At 43.5% G+C, this 20,791-nt stretch overlaps 1 protein-coding gene across 1 annotated transcript in view; it reads right to left on the reverse strand.

Moving 5' to 3' along the window:
- The window catches only part of TUT1 (terminal uridylyl transferase 1, U6 snRNA-specific), a 411,795-nt gene that overhangs the window by 42,673 nt on the left and 348,331 nt on the right, over positions 1-20,791 (reverse strand). The window lies entirely within an intron of this gene.

The following is a 20,791-nucleotide window of genomic DNA, read 5'->3' on the forward strand; positions in this document are numbered from 1 at the left end:
ATCTTTTCTGCTAAACAGGTGTGTGTGTGTCTGACCACTGTGATGTTTACTATGATGTCATTTTAGATATGTGAGTGGCCCCATGCCACTAGTTAACACTTTCTAGTAAATAAAAAAATAATGAAGATTTGACAGTTGTATTGTTTACAAGTAATACAAATCTTGCCAGATTTCCAGGAATTCCAACAACCAAGGCTGAACTGAGAGCCATTCCACACAATGAGATATACTTGGATGGTATTTCCATACTGTTATCAATATGGATAAATGAAGTACAACTGTGCAAATAAACTTACCATAACAGTAGATGTTTGAAAGATCACTGCTGTAGTAGCTTTGGCTATCTGGGTTATATCCTGCCAAGGATACAACAGCCAGCTAGCTTCCAAAGCTTTGGTGCATCTTCCACATGCCAAAACCATTAAGCAGCTTGAGCTGAACTGCCTACAACACAGGTTTGAGCAACACAGCCCTCAGAACTGTCATAACAACTGAGAGGGGAAGGGTTGTGCCCTGACAGGACATAGCTAGGAGTAAAAATATATATAAATATATACACACAACCTGGCATACTAACAAAAACAAAAAGGGGAATACAGGGAGGGAGCAGCTACTGCAGCAGTGATCAATCAAACATCCATCTACTGTTATACTACGTTAGAACTGTTCTATGTTCTTCATAAAGTACAGTTTTGTACCTACCATAAATGTAGATGTTCGAAGATCCACATTGCTGCAGTCATAACCTGTGGGTAGTCCGCTGTCCTCGGTCGGCCCGAATACCAAAGAGTTAGGCTGGCGTCGGTCATGGTCGCTCAGATCTGACGTCAGTACGCCATGGTATTAAAGCGCATGACCGACGTCATATCCTCAGTCTTTCTTGCCCCAGATGTCAGAAGGCCCTAAAAAGAAAGGCCATAGCCAAAAACAGAAAACCCTCCAAAACCCATGTACAAACAATATTTACAACCCAAACCATACAACCACTCCAAACTGCAGCAATGTGGATCTTCGAACATCTACATTTATGGTAGGTACAAAACTGTACTATGTTCTTCATCTCACATTGCTGCAGTCATAACCTGTGGGTAGAATCCCAAAGCAAAGGTAAAGGGAGGTTGGCAAAATCATAAAGCATTGGGGGCTGCTAACATGCCCTGTAAGACTGCAGTGGCAAACCCAGCCCTAGATTTGGAATAAAGAGGGAGATGGTAATGTTTAGAAAAAGTGTGCACTGAACTCCAAGTAGCTGCTTCCAAAATATCTTTAGTAGCTACACCCTTAAAAAGCAGTAGAAGTGGCAGTAGCCCTAGTGGAATGAGGTCTGATTCCAGCCGGAATCTCCTTACCATGATGAGAATAACAAAAAGCAATGCAATGGCCAATCCACTTGGAAATAGTTTGTTTTGAAACAGGTTTCCCCTGAGAGCCCAAAGCAAAAGAAACAAATAACTGTTGAGACTGTCTGAACCCTTTAGTCCTGCTCAAATAATAACGCAACTGCCTGTGAATATCCAAAGTGTGCAAAATTTTCTCCCCTTTATTTTGGGGATCAGCATAAAAAGTAGGCAAATGAATAGATTGGTTCAAGGCCACATTTGAAACCACTTTAGGCATAAAAGTAGGGTTAGTACGTAGAGATACCCTATCCTTATGAAAAATCAAAAAGGGTTCAACTGCCATTAGAGCCTGTAATTCAGATACCCTTCTAGCAGACGTAATGGCCAACAAAAAAGCAGTCTTCCAAGACAAAAACTTCAACTGAGATGTAGCTGCAGGTTCAAAAGGAGGTAAAGTAAGTTTTTCCAACACAAAATTGAGATCCCAGGAAGGAGTAGGAGCTCTACGCGGGGGTCTTATGTTCTTTGCCCCTCTAAGGAATTGCTTAAACAAAGGATGAGAGAATAATGGCGGGTCACAGTCATGGTGAGCAGAAATGGCTGCAGCATGAACTTTTACAGAGGAGAAAGACAAACCCTTGTCTAATAATTCTGTAAGATATTGAAGTGAAACACTCAAATTAGGCCTGGAAACATCAAAGCTCTTTGCTTTGCTCCAAATAAAAAATATCCTCCATTTATCAGCATAAACTTTCCTTGTACTAGGCCTTCTGGCCTCCAAAATGACATTCAAAACTTGTTGAGGAAGCTGCGACCCTCCAGGGTCTAGAACAGAATATGCCAGGCTGTCAGATGCAGGGACTGCATCCTGACATTGAGGAAATGATTGCCTGCCTGAGACAAAAGGTGTGGAATTGATGGCAAAGGCCAAGGAGGCTCCCGTACTAAACTCCTCAGCAGAGGGTACCAGTGCTGCCGTGGCCAATCTGGAGCTATTAGAATCATGAAGGGCTTGTCCTGTCTGACCTTCAAGAGCACCTTGGGAAGGAGAGGCAGAGGAGGAAAGGCATAGACGTGAAGATTGTTCCAACTGAATGATAGAGCATCCACTTTCCAAGCTTTTGGATGAAACATCTTTGTGCAAAACTTTGGCAACTGGAAATTTAGTGGAGAAGCGAACAGATCTATGTCTGGAGTCCCCCATATCACTGTCAACTGTCGAAATACATGAGGATCCAACTTCCACTCGTGGGGATCCACCATCTGTCTGCTCAAAACATCTGCTAAGGAGTTCTGTGCTCCTGGCAGAAACCTTGCCTGAAGAGTGAGGTGCAAACTGAGAGCAGTCTCCCACAAAATCATAGCTTGCCTGCAAAGCGGGTACGAATGGGTTCCCCCTTGCTTGTTGATGTACCACATGACAGTTGTGTTGTCTGTTTGAATCAACACTTGTCCTGGGTGAAGTAGATCCTTGAAAGCCATCAATGCAAATTGGACTGCTAACATCTCCTTCAAGTTGATATGTAAATGTTGAAGTCTGGCAGGCCACGTGTCTTGAACCCATTTTCCATTGAGGTGTGCTCCCCAAGCCTTGTCTGAGGCATCTGTCGTTAAGATCTGACTCGCCTCTGGTCGGGTCACAGAGAGTCCCTTGTTTAGGTGACATTCCTGTGCCCACCACAAAAATTCCTTTTGAATGCAAGGTATTATCTGAATGACAGTGTCCAGATCGTGGCAGTGTTGCGTCCATACACTTTTGAGATACCATTGTAGCTTCCTCATATGCAGTTTGGCATTGGGAAGCACCAGAATACAAGATGCCATGAACCCCAAGGCTTGAAGGACTGTCCTTGCAGTCAGCCTGGACCGTAGAGACAATTGTTGGAAGTAAAGTGTAAGATTTCTTTGCTTGTCCAGGGTCAAAAAAGCCATCTGGGAGGCTGTATTCAGTCTCACACCCAGAAAGCACATTTCCTGAGAGGGTACTAGACTGGACTTTGTTTCGTTCACAGAATACCCTAGGCACCTTAACACTGCCATAACATACTGTAGATGGTGAAGTAGCTTGTTTTTGTCTTGAGCAAGAATCAGGCAGTCATCCAAATAAGGATAAATTTGTATTCCTCTTAACATTAAGAAGGCTATCACCGGAGCCAGAACCTTTGTGAACACCCTGGGTGCAGTAGATAAGCCAAAGGGCAATGCAGAGAACTGATAATGTAAAGTCCCAGCCAGCAGGAATCTCCTGCAACTGGGCCTGATAGGAATATGAAGATAAGCCTCTTTGAGATCCAGAGTTACCATCCAGTGATCTTTGCCCAACAGAGGCAGAAGTTGTTGCAAAGTCAACATTTTGAATTTTGGAATGTCCAGGTATGTGTTGAGGATAGATAAATCCAAAATTGGCCTCCAAGTGTTTCCTTTCTTTGGTACAAGAAACAGGCGAGAATAAAATCCTAGGCCCACTTCTGACAGAGGGACCTGCTGTATAGCCCCCATTTGAAGAAGTAAAGAAATCTGTTTGTGAGCCTCTTTCCTTTGCTGAGGAGGAACGTCTGGCATGCCTTTGAAAGGAGGCAGTGTGTGGAAATAAAACTTGTAGCCTCGGTCTATAATGTCCAACACCCATTTGTCCTGGGTGACTAAAAGCCAGTTTTGCCTGAAGAGTGCCAACTTTCCTCCCAGAGGAGCTGCCAGACAGGAAGGATCTGGCAGCTGAAGATGCAGGTCATTGGGTCTGTTTACGAAAGGACTGGCCCCTGCCCTCACCTGTAGATTGTGCAGGGGAACTCCACGTTCTAGGCCTGAAAGAACCCTGAGCTCTGCCCCTACCACGTCTAGATCTGCCCCTAGACTGTAAATCAGAAGAAGGGTAAGCCCATCCCTTAGTAGGCCAATTTCTGCTAAACTTAGGGGCTGCACCTGCAAAATTCCTTAACAGTCTGCATAGACTTAGCTTTGTCTTCCATTTTCTTTAAGACTGACTCCACAGGAGAACCAAACAAAACTTCAGACTGCAGAGGAGCATCCAAAATTCGAGCTTTAACATGCTCTGACAAGTTCTGATCCTTAAGCCAGGTGTGCCTACGAATAACTGATCCAGTGGCAGCCACCCTGGAAGAAGCCTGTAAAGCATCGAAACCACACTGCAAAGAATGCTTACCCACCTGATCAGAGGCATGAACCAAATCCTGTAATTCCTTACACTCTATGCCCTCTGCCAAAGCATCTACCTTAGATTTTAACTGAGTAAGGAGAAAATTCTGGTACTTCAACATATGAAACTGGCAATTCAAAGCCCTCATAGCTAGAGTGGAAGAGGTATACACTTTTTTACCCCACCTATCCAAAGCTCTAGCATCTTTATCCATAGGAACTGGATTCTTTACAACAGAAGCCCTGACACCCTTAGGTCCCTGGCTAATAGTTTCTGGGTCAGCCCTTGGGCTCATATACAGATATTTATGAGCCTCAGGCACTCTGTAATACCTATGTGGTTTAACTGGCGCAGGAGGCAAAGAGTCTGGATTAAGGGAAGCCTCAGAGAAAACATCCTGAACAACATCCAAAACAGGAGGTACAGCCAAGGGCCAATGTTGTGGTAAAAACAAAAATTCCCTAAGCCTCTTTCGGGAATCTGAGAAATCCTGACCTTCCCATTTAAAATGCTCCCTCATAGAATGCAGGGTCTCTGAAAAAGAAAAATCCTCTGGAGGAGAAGCAGAAGGACTGGAATCCTCTGCGTCTGAATCACAATAAGGAGGAAAATCCTGAATGTCTTCAGCCGAAGACTCTGAGTAATCTGAAAAATGTTTCAAACCTTCCACCTCTGGCTCCACCCTAGGCCTCTTATCTGGAGGGGGCATAGAACCCCTGATTAAGGAAATCAAATCTTCTGCCATTTTTAGCATGCGTTTTTTAGGTACAGAACCTGCAGAACTAGGACTGACACCAGAGGAAGACAAACCAGGCCTGACCTTGGAGGGTACCTTAGAGACAGAAGGGGAAGGCCTAACCACCTTATGCAAAGAAGGGAGTACAGCAACCTGAGAGGCCCCCTCAGCCTGACCCGACTCCTGAGAGGCCACATCTTGCAAAATTAACGGCTCCCCCTGAGACTCAGCTGAAACCTCGGCTGGATCCACAGATTCCACCGTAGTTTCTAAAGAACCGGCGTCCGGAACGGACGACTCATCCTGTTTGGACTTTAACGATTTTTCCTTGCGCTTCTTAGCGGTAGCGGGCGTCGGAGGATCCGACGGCATATTGTAATTACACCGCTTACCGAAGACAAGTCTAGCGCAATCTAACCTACGTTTAATGGTGCGCTTATTAAATCTAGCACAAAAGCGACACCCGACTACGTCGTGCTCAGGCCCCAAACAAGGAATACAGAGAGAGTGGTAATCCCTATGTGGTATCTGTTTCCCACAAGAAATACAATTATTCACTTTTTCTGACATCCGGAATTAACTGAGGCAAGAAAAAACAAAAATATTCCCCAACGGGGTACTTAGCCCAACTTGGTTTTCGGTCTGAAACTCAGAATACGAAAATTTCAGAATGCCGAACGGCACTTGCAAACGCTGCTTCTGCTTCGGACCATGCGGCAAGAAAGACTGAGGATATGACGTCGGTCATGCGCTTTAATACCATGGCGTACTGACATCAGATCTGAGCGACCATGACCGACGCCAGCCTAACACTTTGGTATTCGGGCCGACCGAGGACAGCGGACTACCCACAGGTTATGACTGCAGCAATGTGAGATGAAGAACATTGATCACTGCTGCAGAAGCCTTACAGACATGGATAAATTACCCTTGCTTACAACATTCGGGTGGTGGAAGGGGAAGGGTCCAGCAGCCCCTGGAGAAGAGTCCTAGCAAATCCTGATTTAGACCTAGACAAGGAATCAAGCTTGCAGTGATTCAATAATATGTACAGAGGACCAAGTTGCTGCTTCTAGAATACTTCTAGAAACTAAACCTTTCCAAAAAAATGCAGATGAAGCCAAAACCCTGGCAGAGTGGGCCTTAACCCTGCCTGGAATAAGTTTTGTAATTAAATCAAAAGGTGCTTCAACAAAGTATTAGTTTAAGGGTGCACACACTTATGCAACCAGCTTATTGTATACTTTATAGCTTTTATATTTTTCCACTAACAGATTTGTTTGTTCTTCAACTGAATTGTACAGGTTATAAGTCACATTAAAGGTGGGAAAAGTTTTTGAAATGATTTATTGTGGCCTCATTTTTTTATATCACAAAAACCTGGCATTTTAACAGGGTTGTATACACTTTTTATATCCGCTGCATGCTTTTTTCCCCATACTTATCAATAATTTTGTCATCCTTGTCAGAGTAGGACTGAAATTAATCAAACGTTTAGCACAACTAAATCTGTAGGTGCTGGTCAGTTCTGGAAGTGTGTAAATAAGACTGAGAAACTTTATGCATTCTATCTGCTTTTAAGGGGTAGCATGATGACTATCACGAAAATTGCAGCCAGTGAAACAAACATCCTCCAAAGCTGACAGAACTGGAGTAATGGGTAAAAGTGCTAGGAAAATTCCTTCTGTAACAGCTCGAGAATATTTTCCAAGGGACAGAGAAACTTCAGTGTTCTCCCACTGAAAACACAGACACATTCTGGAAATATTCTCAGAGAAAGAGCCCCCCCCCCCCCCAAAAAAAAAAAAAAAAAAACAAAAGGGATAATTAGAAACTGGACTTCCCTCAGAGTCTAAATTAGAAATATTAGGAGAAAACCCTGTATCTATCCCTCCATCTTCCATCCAGTTTCAGAATGTTGAATTACTTCAAGAAAAGAGGAACCCCTCTACTTTACCAGAATTCATCTAAATTAAACCTTCAGTCAGACCCAGTAAACTACTCCTGTCTAAGAAAATTTGAGGAAGAGTAGATAAATGTTGAGTTTTCTCTTTCTTTTTGACAAGAAAAATGGTGCTAACAGTGTTACTAATGACAGCAGCAGCTTCGCCAGGGATAGGCACATCATTCTGATTAAATAGGAACACTTTCCCTGTTCCCTCTCCCAGGACAGACAAGAGTAGCTCTCCCTTGCCCACTGAGGAGTCCCTCAACAACTGCAAAGGAAGTGGCTAACCTCCAGTCCATAGTGGATATAGGTGCTACACCACAGGATTCAGGGATAAAAGAAGAGTGGTCTAAATAATCAACTTTGGCCACAGTAGAGTTACCCACCTGCAGCCGAGGCAAACTGCTAGCCTACTTTGGTGATAAAGGCTGTATGCTTAACTTTTTCTTTTTATGGCTGTAAGTAGTTTTGACTGTGGGAATGGCAGTTTGTTCCATGGTCAAACTGAAAATGCTACCTCTTTCCCAGGAGAAAACAAGCAGCATAAGGCGGTAAAAATTAAAAGCTGTAAAAAGTCATTTGTTTCACAAAAAACACAATAGAAAACACTTTAATACAACTTTGCCAAATTTCTCCTAGAAAAAAACATTTTTTAACAACTTCCAACTACTTTTAAAACAGACAAGAAAAAAGAGCACTCCAGTTTAAAAGTACAGTAAAGTGTTGTGACAGTCTGTTAAAGCACAAACTCCTAGAAAAACAACTTTCCTAAGCAGGACAATACAATAAAAAGTACAGTTTTGTACCTACCATAAATGTAGATGTCCGATAGGTATGCATCTGCAGTCATCACATATGGGTTGTCCTGCCTCAGGCAGCCCTTCGGTCGGCCGGATTCCAAAGTCTGGGTCTGGCCTCGGCTGATGTCGCACTTTCCCCGACGTCAGAGCGTCTGGGGTATAAAAGCATCAGCCGACGCCATATTCCTCAGTTTTTCTTGCCCCAGATGCCAGGTGCCCTCTAGGAAGGCTAAATTTGGAGAAAAGCAATAAAATTCCAAACATTTGCAAAAAAAAAAAAAAAAAAAAAATATATATATATATATATATATATATATATATATATATATATACACACACAAACAAATACACCATAATAGATCCCCCAGCTAGCACCCTAGGAATACCACAGAGGGGAAGGAGGGAGGGTAAACCTGACTGCAGATGCATACCTATCGGACATCTACATTTATGGTAGGTACAAAACTGTACTATGTCCTTCAAGGATGCATCTGCAGTCATCACATATGGGTAGAATAGCATAGCCAATCTGGGGGTGGAGGAACTAAGCAAAGGATGGTGTAGTTAATATACCCTGCAGGACTGCTGTAGCAAAGCCTGCTCTGGATCTAGAGTATAAAGGTAAATTGTAATGCTTGGCAAATGTATGCACGGAGCTCCATGTAGCAGCTTCTAAAATGTCCTTGGTAGCCACCCCTCTTAGGAAGGCTGTGGTGGTGGCTGTGGCTCTCGTGGAATGAGGTCTAATGTTTGCTGGCACAGGTTTTCCATGAAAGGAGTAACAAAATCGAATGCAATTTCCTATCCATTTTGAAATTGTCTGTTTGGAAATTGCTTTTCCTCGTGCCCCAGCAGCATATGCTACAAACAACTGGTCAGTCTTTCTGTAACTTTTAGTTCTGTCCAAGTAGTAGCGCAATTGTCTGTGTATGTCCAGGGTGTCCAGAAGTTTCTCCCCTTTATTTTGTGGTTTTGGGAAGAATGTAGGCAAGTGAATTGCTTGGTTCAAGGATACCCTGGATACCACCTTTGGCATAAATGTAGGATTGGTTCTCAAAGAAACTCTGTCTTGATGAAAGATAAGAAATGGCTGCACTGCCATTAAAGCTTGTAACTCAGATACTCTTCTTGCTGAGGTTATGGCCAGAAGGAATGCAGTTTTCCAAGACAGAAACTGTAGATCCGCTGATGCTGCTGGTTCAAAGGGAGGAAGTGTTAGTTTTTCCAACACAAAGTTAAGGTCCCAAGTAAGTAAAAGGTGGTCTCCTTGGAGGATTGATGTTTTTGATTCCTCTTAGAAACTGTCTTAGGAGAGGATGCGAGAAGACAGGTGGATTAGCATTGTATTCTGCTGAAATTGCTGAGGCATGTATCTTAATGGAAGAATAAGACAGGCCATTGTGGAACAATTCTGCCAAATATTCCAGTATATGTGCCATGTTCATCACTGTCACATCTAGGCCTTTTGTTGTGTTCCAAGTGTGAAATCTTTTCCATTTTGCTGAATATGCCTTCCTTGTGGAGGGTCGGCGAGCTTCAATAATAATAATATCCTTCACTCTCTGGGATAGGCTATCCTGGGGAGGAGTCATGGTATTCTCCAGGCAGTTAGCTGCAAGGTTTTCAGGTTGGAATGCAGAGTCTTGAAATTGTGCTGCGTCAGTAGAAGTGGCCATAGGGGGAAGAGGCCACGGTTTCGTCTGTGACATGCTCTTTAACAGTGGGTACCAGTGCTGCCTTGGCCAGTTTGGAGCTATCAGAATCACTCTGGGCTGCTCTGCCCTGATCTTCAGTAAAACCTTGGTCATTAATGGGAGAGGTGGGAAAGCATACACTGTTAGAGCTTTCCAGCTGAAAGAGAGCGTCCACTTTCCATGCTTGTGGGTGGTATGTCCTTGAGCAGAATGTCTTCAGTTGATGATTGTGGGGGGGAAGCGAACAGATCTATTTCCGGCCTTCCCCATGATTGTGTTATGAGTAAGAAGATGTCTGGGTGCAGCATCCATTCGTGTGCATCCATGGTAGTTCTGCTTAAGCTGTCTGCCAGTATATTGTCTTTCCCTGGCACGAACTGGGACTGCAGCTGTATATTGAGTTTCAAGGAAAGTTCCCATAGATTCATTGCCAGTCTGCATAGAGGGTAGGAATGGGTGCCTCCTTGCTTGTTTATGTACCACATAACTGTGGTGTTGTCTGTCCTTATGAGCAGGTGGCCTTGATGCAGAAAGGGTTTGAAGGCTTCGACTGCATGTATCACTGCTGAAGGGCAACCCGCTGTTCGACTGGCAGGCTTGAGCCCACCACAGAAATTCCTTTTGAAGGCATGGAATGAGAGGGATCAAAGTTTCTAAGCTGTGACTGTGCTGAGTCCATACACTCCTTCGGTACCATTGTAATTTTCTCATATGCAGCCCTTGCTTGCGGAATCAGAAGAATGCAAGATGCCATGTAACCCAGGGCCTGCAGGATTTTCCTTGCAGTCAGCTGAGTTTGTCTTGTCAGATTCTTGAAGTAATCCGGTAGTTGTTTTTGCTTTTCTTCTGTGAGAAAGGCCATTTGGGTGGTTGTGTCTAGATCCGCACCCAGAAAGGTTATTCTTTGGGATGGAACACGTCTTGATTTTTGGATGTTGACTGTATATCCCAAGGCCTGTAGTAGGTGGATGGCATAGTCCAAGTCCTTTAACAAAATTTTCTTGTTGTCCGCTTGTATAAGGCAGTCGTCCAGATGGGTAGATTTGAATCCCCTGAAGTCTGCAGTGTGCAATTACTGATGCCAGGCATTTCGTGAATACTCTGGGCGCAGTAGATAAGCTAAAGGGCAATGCTGAGAATTGATAATGCTCTGACCCTGCAAGAAATCTGAGGTGTCTTCTGCAACTTTGTTGAATAGGGACATGCAGGTATGCCTCCTTGAGGTCTAGAATCACCAGCCAAGACCCCTTGCCCAGCATGGGAAGGAGTTGCTGCAGAGTCAGCATTTTGAATTTTGGCACAATGAGGTAAGTATTCAGTGTGGACAAGTCGAGAATAGGCCTCCATTGATTTTCTTTTCTTGGAACAAGGAATAATCTGGAGTAAAATCCTTGGCCTTGTTCTGAAAGAGGTACCTTTTCTATGGCCTTCATTTGTATTAATTTGGTAATTTGCTTCAAAGCCTCTGCCCTCTGATTTGGTGGCAGGTCTGGCATTCCTTTTCTTTTTGGCAATGTGTGGAAATGGAACCTGTATCCTTTGTCTATTATTTGCAGTGTCCATGTGTCCCTTGTAATGCTGTGCCAATTTTCTGAGAATAAAGAAAGCTTTCCGCCCAAAGGTGCTTCTAATTGAGCCCTGGTCGGCGGAGTCAGAATAAAGTCATTGAGTCTGTCCTGGTGTAGCAGTTGTGGTTCCTGCACTACCTCTCTGGTTGGGAGGCTGCCACTGACTGCCTCTGTAGGAGCCTCTAGCTTGCCCTCTACCTCTGGCGTGCCTATTCCTGCCTCTCTGAGATCTGTCTGAGTCTGGAAAGGACCAATTCTTAGTAGGCCAATTTCTGCTGAATCTCGGTGGTTGGACTTGCAGAAAGTCTTTGACTGTTTGCACAGGTTTTGCCTTTTCTTCAAATTTCTTTAAGACCTTTTGAGCCGTGGAACCAAATAATTTTTGCTTTTCCATAGGAGCATCCAAAAGCTTAGCTTTAACATGGTCTGGTAAAGATTGTTCCTTCAGCCAGGCATGCCTACGTATAACTGCACCTGTCATAGCTGACCTACATGAAGCTTCCAATGCATCATAACCACACTGCAAGAAATGGTTACTAACCTGCTGGGAGTTATGCACCAGATCCTGAAGTGATTTGTGATCAAGGGGTTCAGAAGAGGACAGTTTCTTATGCAATTCATCTAACAAATACTCTTGGTACTGTATCATATGAAATTGACAATTTAATGCCCTCATGGAAAGAGTTGCAGAAGTATACACTTTCTTATCCCATGTCTCTAAAGCTCTGGACTCCCTTTCAGAGGGTAGAGGATTTTTAGCAGTGGCAGCTGCAACCCCTTTTGGGCCCTGGGAAATAGTTTCTGGATCAGCAGAGTGGGCCTTGTACAGGTGTAGATGTGAATCCGGGACCCTGTAGTACCTATCAGGTTTGGCAGGTGCCGGAGGGAGAGAGTCAGGGGCTGTACTAGCATCAGAGTACACATCATCAATAACATTCAAAACAGGAGGTATAACTAAAGGCCTATGCTGAGGTAAATGTAAAAAGGTCCTTAATCTCTTTCTAGAATCAGAGAATTCCTGACCCTGCCATTGAAAATGTTCTCTCATAGAGTGCAGTGTCTCTCCAAAGGAAAACTCTTCAGGAGGGGAAGGCCGAGGGAATATATTCTTCAGCATCAGAATCCTCGTAGGCCGAATAAGCCTCCTCCTGGGGGTCTGACAGAGCAGAACCATCAGTGGACTCATCTGAGGAGTGGTGGTCAGAGGGCTCAACCCTGGGCCTTTTGTCTGGAGGTGGTTGAGAGCCCCTGTCCGGATGAGGTTGAGAACCTCTAATTAATGAGATAAGATCCTCTGCTAGGCTAAGTATCTGTGAGCCAATAGAAGGTCTCTGAGAGGAAACCTTGGGAGGTAAAGCTTTAGTAAGTTTAGCAGCTTTAGCCCTAGAAAAGGCCTTAATGGACATGGATGCAGGGGGTCTGGCTGCACCACGTGCAGGAGTAGACTTGTCTAAAGGAATGGTGTCGGAAGGTTCCTGGACACCGGTTTCAATAGGTAATTCAATAACCGACTCGGCCGGGGCCTCCGGGGCCAAGGTAGTCGGTTGTGCGGTTTCGGTAATAGGAAGAACCAAGGACTCGGTTTCAGCCGAGACCGAGACACTCGCGGTAGGCCTGACTGTGGTTTCAGTCGAAACCGCTGTGCGTGTGTGTTGGTCCTTGTCCTTCCGTTTTTTAACTAAATGCGAAGTCGGAGTCTCCGACGGCATCTTGTAAGCAAAACTAGCCCCAAAGAATTCCTCTGCAAACTCCGACCGACGTCTAAGAGTTCGTCGGTTGAAGGAAGCACAGGCTGAACAGGCCGAGACGTCGTGGTCTGGGGCCTAGGCAAGGGAGGCAGTAAGAGTGGAAATCCTTATGAGGTATTTGTTTCCCACAAGTTAAACAATTATTAACTTTATCTGACATCGGCTGAGGCAAGAAAGAGTCCCCAACGGGGTACTTAGCTTTTTCGAAGTCTTCGGTAGTTGAATCACAGGAGCTGGCCGACCGGCACTTGCGAGCTGCTTCTGCTTCAGGCACCACGCGGCAAGAAAGACTGGGGAATATGGCGTCGGCTGATGCTTTTATACCCCAGACGCTCTGACGTCGGGGAAAGTGCGACATCAGCCGAGGCCAGACCCAGACTTTGGAATCCGGCCGACCGAAGGGCTGCCTGAGGCAGGACAACCCATATGTGATGACTGCAGATGCATCCTTGAAGGATATCAATAACTATTTAAATGTAGAAGTTTTTTTTTCCAAAGGGAACTTATATGGACAGTAAAGGAACATCATAACCAAATCAATGATCCTCAAAAGTCCATAGAGGTGTACTCTCTACTGTGGCAAGAAAGCTCCGATTGGCTTGGTGGTCACACCTGTGTTTTAGGCAGCTCAAGCTGAGCTGCTAATGGTTTGAGTGATTGGAAGGTGCTCTGGAGAGCTTTGGAAGCTGTCCAGCTGTTATACCCTTGGCAGCTACAGCAGTGATCAGTATGAAGAACATCTATTCCATCACAGAAAATCATCTATGAAATACCTCACTAAAAGAATCGCAGGCCTAAAGCAAATGCCATATGCTGACAGTCTAAAAAAACTCCAGCTATACTCTGTGGCATATCGTCTACTCAGAGGCGATCTCTGCTTAACATACAAGGCCATATCAAACCATGAGCTACTGGACATGCTCCACTTAAAGAAATCCCAATCCCTCAGAGCCACACGCTCCAGGGATCTAAACCTTGTCATCACAATGAACAAAACATGCTGGAGGGATAGGTTCCTGACCCAGAGACTCCTCATACTCTGGAATTGACTGCCCATACATGTCAAGCAGAGTGCCTCATTGGCCCTCTTCAAAAGAAACTTTGATGATTGGATGGGAAATAGGAAATTCACCCCGGGGATCATGTCAGTCGCCCTGCTAGACAGGGGTCCAGAGAAGTAAATATTGTGGGAAGAAATATCCAGGGAATTGTTATGGCTAGGCTTGCATAGGCCCTAGGGCCGATAGCCTAGTACCAACCTATGATGGATGTTAAGGATGGGTTGAATCCCAAGCAGTTACTATCATGGTTGAAGGAGCTGGTGGGCCATAGCTCAGAAGGCTGAACCTGAAGTATAGCTGTACCAAAGAAAGCCTGACTCCTCATGTCATGGTTATCAATGATGTTAGGTGAAGACATGAACCAAGGGTCAAGTGGCCACACTGTAAATGTCTGCAATGAAACTATTCCTGAAGCAAACACTATAGAAGGCCACTCCTCTAGCGCTAGCGAGGTGTGCTTTTAACACAATGTTTAATAGTAAATGGTTAGCTACCAGCTAATGACAAAAGATTAATGTAAATGGGAGTTTGCTTGGAAAGTGTGTTTAGAAACTGCAAACCCTGCACTTTAAGATAAAGCTGCCAACTACATGGCCACCATTTTCAAGAAATGTCTAAGCTGACACAAGACATTCAGAGTGTGAATGGCTCTCTCTTTCCTTTGGTTTCTGCCAAAAACAAAAAGATGAAGAGAATAATTCATGGACATTTTGGAAACTGCTTTACAGAAATAATATGTGCTGGTTTTAAGATACATGCAAATTCTCATTAAAGACCATATATGGTTCTCCGCACAAGTACCTGAAGCTCCAGAATATTATGCAAAGAGGTGATTTCTTTAATGAATCTCTTCCTTGTGGCCAATTAACTTCACTGCCACTGAGCCAGCAGGCCCAAATACTTTATATCTCATGAACTGGAAGGATTCTTCAGAGGAAGCATTGCTTCTTTAAGGAACTGCTTGACCACCCAGTGTTGGAGTGCAATCCTGGTCTCCATAAATTAGTGATGGGAACAAACAGCTAACATATACCTTAAGACTGGAATCAAGGGATCTACATAAAGGACAAGCCAAGAGATGAAATCAATTGTCATCCCAGTCAGGGGATATCACTGATGAGCATGGAAGAGTCTTCCTGTATCACTAGGGAATCAGCTGACTGTTTCCATCGTTCTGACAGCCAATACAGGGCAAGGGCAAGAGCAAAGTGCTTTATTTATCGTCTACGAGTTATGCTACAACATGCAAAATCTGTGGCAAAAGCAGACAGACATGTAAAATCTGTGGCAAACGTAAACAGCAACCTCCTGTTTTACAGGATGAAGAATATATACACCATTTCCACCCCTTTTTCCCCTATGGCACCAAGCACAAGAGCGAGTGAACTGCATTTTTCTGAATGGTGGAGAGGTCATACGCTGAAGTGCTCAACTTCAGGAATTCCCAGACCTGACAAGGTCTCAGAGTCTGCATATCCAGGAAAGAATTGTGAAGCAGTTCAGATAGCTTACCAGCTTGTTCTCTTCCACAGAGGTGTTCAACACTCCCATTTATTGCTTATTACAAACTGAGCATCATCTTCCTGAAATTTATCTGAATACCACACAATGAACCATTTGTTCATTTATGTAGACTGGTTTTAGGACACTCTTCAACCATAACCCATGTACAGAGGTAAGTAAATACACACAATACAGATCCTCATAATACACCACCACCAACAACCTCCTTTCTTCCCCATTTCTACATTGGGTAGGATGTCATGTCAACTGTCACCCCAGCTTTCGGTTCAGGGCCACTCTCATTCCTTGACAGTCACTCCTAACTGTCATATGTCTTTTTTCACAAAATCCATCCATCTCTTAGCTGGACATTCTCATCTCTTGGTTGAGGACCATAGCTCAGAAGGCTGAACCCGAAGTACAGTTGTACCAAAGAAAGTCCGACTCCTCACGTCATGGTCGTCAATGATGTTAGGTGAAGACATGTTTCACCCAAATAATCTTTACTGCTTATCTGCACTTGTGACCAAAAAACTGTAATCCGATTCTTCAACCTTCACTGCAGCTGGGGCTACTTTGGCTTCTGCTCTGAAGCAATAATTTCTTCATCTGTCTCACAATGTGCATCATACTACCTATTTAAGGCACTACAGCTACAGAACAAGAAGTTATGTACTCACCATAACGTTCGATGTATGTAGTCAATCTCACCTCACATCCTTACTCGTGGGATTGGAGCCGAACCTCGGCTCCAACTCGGCTATACTCTAGCTCGAAGTCTTCAATTGGCTCGTGGCTAAGAGGTATCCCATGGTGCAATGCACCTATTCCCCAGATCTTGTTTGCAGTGAGCTCACACACACACACACACACACACACACACACACACACACACACACACAGAAACACACACAGAAACACACACAGAAACACACACAGAAACACACACAGAAACACACACAGAAACACACACAGAAACACACACAGAAACACACACAGAAACACACACACACAGAAACACGTTGAGAGGAAGAATCAACTCATCCTATCAAGAAGGAGTGCTGAATCCAGAGACTCAACCTCTAGGTCCTCCAGGAGGAGGTAGGTGGGTGGGTTAGTAAGAATGTGAGGTGAGATGGACTACATACATCGAACGTTATGGTGATTACATAACTTCTTGATGTTATGTAGTCCAATCTCGCCTACATTCTTACCAGTGGGACAGCGTCCCTAGCACCTAGACCTTGAGCGGCTCACTGGAAAATACTCCTGAGCACTGCGGAACCAAATGAGGATCTGCCCCTTGATACCAGATCCAATTTGCAATGAGTAATAAAGGTGTGAGGAGATGCCCAAGTAGCTGCAGCACAAATCTCATCCATAGACATCCTAGCCTGAAAGGCAGTAGAAGAAGACACCGAACGTGTAGAGTGAGCCTTTACCTTGAAGGATAGTTCCTTGCCATTTGAAGACTAGATGAAGAAAATGCAGCTAGAAATCCATCTGGACAGAGTTACTTTGGAAACTGAAGTCCCTAGTCTGTTTTCCGAAAGAGAGAGAAAAAGTTGGTCAGATTTTCTAAAATCTTTTCTTCTGCTTCTTTTTTCGGCTGCTCCCGTCAGGGGTCGCCACAGCAGATCAACTGTTTCCATTTCTTCCTGTCCTCTGCATCTTGCTCTGTCACACCAACCACCTGCATGTCCTCTCTCACCACATCCATAAACCTTATCTTAGGCCTTCCTCTTTTCCTGTTACCTGGCAGCTTCATCCTTAGCATCTTTTTCCCAATATACTCTGCATCCCTCCTCAGCACATGTCCAAACCAACATAATCTTGCCTCTCTGGCTTTGTCTCCAAACCTTCCAACCTGGGCTGACCCTCTAATATACTTATTCCTAATCCTGTCCATCCTCGTCACACCCAGTGCAAATCTTAACATCTTCAACTCTGCCACGTCAAGCTCTGACTCCTGCCTTTTTGTCAATGCCACTGTCTCCAACCCATATAACATAGCTGGTCTCACTACCCTCTTGTAGACCTTCTTTTTCACTTTTACTGCTACTCTTTTGTTCTATGTAAATAGAAACGTAATTGTCTGTGGACATCCAGCTGATGAAACTTAAATTCTGCCTTGTTAGAGAATCCAGGGAAAAACACAGGCAACTCAATAGACTGGTTGAGGTTGACCACTGAAGCAACCTTAGGCATAAAGGAAGGATTAGGTCTTAACAAAACCTTATCCTTGTGAAATATCAAGTAAGGGGGCCGGACTGATAAAGCTTGGAGTTAAGAGATCTGCCTAGCCGAAGTGATGGCTATCAAAAAGAGTGTCTTCCAAGACAAAAATTGTAGGTCAGAGGTTGCCGCGGGCTCAAAAGGAGGTGAGGTAAGCTGCTGTAGCACAAAATTAAGGTCCCATGGCATAACAGGATCAAAGATTTGAGGTCGTAGTAGCATAATCCCTTTGAGAAAGGCCCTACAAAAGTCTATGCGCCATTATATTGAGTTCATTAGCAACATGAAAAGTAGAAATGGCTGCCAACTGTACTTTAATAGTTGCCGCAGCAGATCCCTGACTAAACAGTTGAGATAGAAACTCTAAATTCGATGGGTGCTGTATAGGGATCAATCTGTCTTTCATGAGCCTAAATGGAAATTCTCTGCCACTTACTGGAATAAATCTTCCTAGTAGAAGGCTTGTGGGAGGAAGACAGAATATGAACCACCTCTGTTGAAAAATCATGAATCCTGACTAGGGACGGAGTTGGAGCAGCCATGCTGTCAACCTGAGGGTTTGGATGGAGGTCTGGAACTGCCCTGACATATGAGTCAACAGATCCGGCTCTGGGTCCAGAATCCACGGCTCATCCATTAGGTAAGGGTGAAGAAAGGGAAACCAGATCTGACGAGGCCAGTGTGGAGCAATCAGTATCATTTTGCTTCCCAAAGACTGTGCTTTCTGAATAACCTTTGTTATCAGGGGAATTGGAGGGAAGGCATAGAGAACACCGGAGGGCCAATCGTGAACTAGAGCGTCCCTGGGTGTTTCCCCTTCCGGGGAATAAGGGTGAAGTAGCTGCTGCATTTGGCATTGAGGGTGCTGGTAAATAGATCGCAGCAAGGCTGACCACATCTGCGGAAAATCTGTTCCACCACCTGTTTGTTCAGGGACCTCTCATGAGGCATCAGAATAGCTCTGCTCAGCCGGTCGGCAGTCACGTTGGACTTCCCTGGAATGTGCATTGCCACTAGAAAGCGCTGGGAAGATACTGCCCACTGCAACACTCGAAGTGCCTCTCTGCAAAGGGGATACGACCTGGTTCCTCCCTGTTTGTTCAGATACCAGACCACAGACATGTCCGACTGGACTGCAATTGCCCCAAGAGGAAGAAAGCTGTGAAGTGCTTGCAACGCAAATAGCACCGCTCTCATCTCTAAGACACTGATATGCAAATGGATCTTCTGTTCCTGCCACGTGCCTTGGACAGTCCTGCTGAGATAATGCCCCCCCACCCGATCTGGGAGGCATCCGTGGTCACAGTGGCAATTGATGGAGGAAGAACAAAAGGCTTGCCCTCTTATAATGTTTTTGAATACATACTGAGGATGCATGCTTCGCCTATGCAATAAATTATTTCTTTGACATTGTTTCCTAAATACACCTGTGTTAATGTATCTATCCATAACTCTTTCTAGATACAAATCTAGATATTCTATGCAAACATTGGAATAATTATATGTAAATTTCAAATAGCTTGTCATGCAGTTCATTTCTGATATGAAATTTTCCAATTCTATTACATCTCCTTTCCATAACAGAAACACATAGTCTACAAAATGACAATAAAATAAGACATATTTCTTATAGCTATCACATTTGAACAGGCATTCTTCCTCCCAACGGGCTAAAACCATGTTGGCGTAGCTATTGGGACAAGATGTGCCCATAGCTACGCCATCACATTGAGCATACACACATTTGTCAAAGACAAATATATTATTTTCTACAATAGCTTCTGAAAATAAATTTATTAAATCTATTTGCCTTTGATCATATCCACTGTGGTGGTGTAAATGTTCTTGAATACAGTCAATGCCTGTGTTATTAGGTATTACTGTGAACAATGATTGTACGTCAAGGGTAACAAATAACGTATCTAATTTTATTCCTTCGATGTTGCTGAACTCATACAAGTCCACTAAAAATTGTTTAGTATCTTTAAGGACATATACATTTTCATTCAAAATTGGTCTTAATTTTTTCTCAACATATATGGAAAAGGGTTCAGTGCACCAACCTTTCCCCGAGACTATAGGTCTCATAGGTGGATTTAAACTCTCTTTATGAATTTTAGGTAGTTCTTGTATGGCAGGAATTAGAGGGAATTCCACTAATAGGAAATTACCCAAGTCTGCAGTGATATCTTGACTTCTGACTAAATCTGATATTAAATTTGAAATCTGACTTTTGATTACTTCAACCTTGTCAAAATCAATCAGTTTATAATATGTAACATCTCTCAGTACTGTCAACATGGCTTCTTGATATTTATCATAGTCCATTATAACTATTGGACCGCCTTTGTCCACTGGTCTTATCATAATAGTGTTGTCATTTCGCAGGTCAGCTAAAGCTATCCTGTCATTAGTTGTGAAATTAATATTTTTCTTCCTAAATCTATTAATATTATTCAATTTATAGTAGTTATATAGTTCATCCTCTACCAAATTATAAAATACTTCAGTCACACAGTGAAACAGAGAATATTGTCTATTTAGCCGAATGTGAAGTTTGTAGCTCATTCTATATAGGAAAAACGAACAGAGCTTTTAGAACTAGAATCAGAGAACATTTGTATGCCATTAGAACACAGTACTTAAATAATGCCTTAGCTAAGCATGTAAGTATGTATGACAGTAGTCATACATTTAAATTTACAGCTATAGACATTATTAAACCTATTATTAGACAAGGCAATATAAGGAATAATACAGAAAAAAGAGAAATAGAATGGATTTTAAAACTTAGAGTGAACAGAAATCATGGTCTAAATGAAAGAGCGTCACTTAAACCCATTTTGAAAGCCCGATGAACATCCAACTGATTTTATTTGATTAATTTATTGGGATTTATCTAAATATATAAACGCAGTTTTAAATTTTACATTTTATAGTGTGATATGTATATCATAAAAAACTCTTTATACAATATGGCTAAATAAAGCACTCTGTGTAG

This window comes from Protopterus annectens, chromosome 6.part1, assembly GCF_019279795.1.
Source record: "Protopterus annectens isolate FY-2018-M chromosome 6.part1, PAN1.0, whole genome shotgun sequence".
Lineage (NCBI taxonomy): Eukaryota > Metazoa > Chordata > Ceratodontiformes > Protopteridae > Protopterus > Protopterus annectens.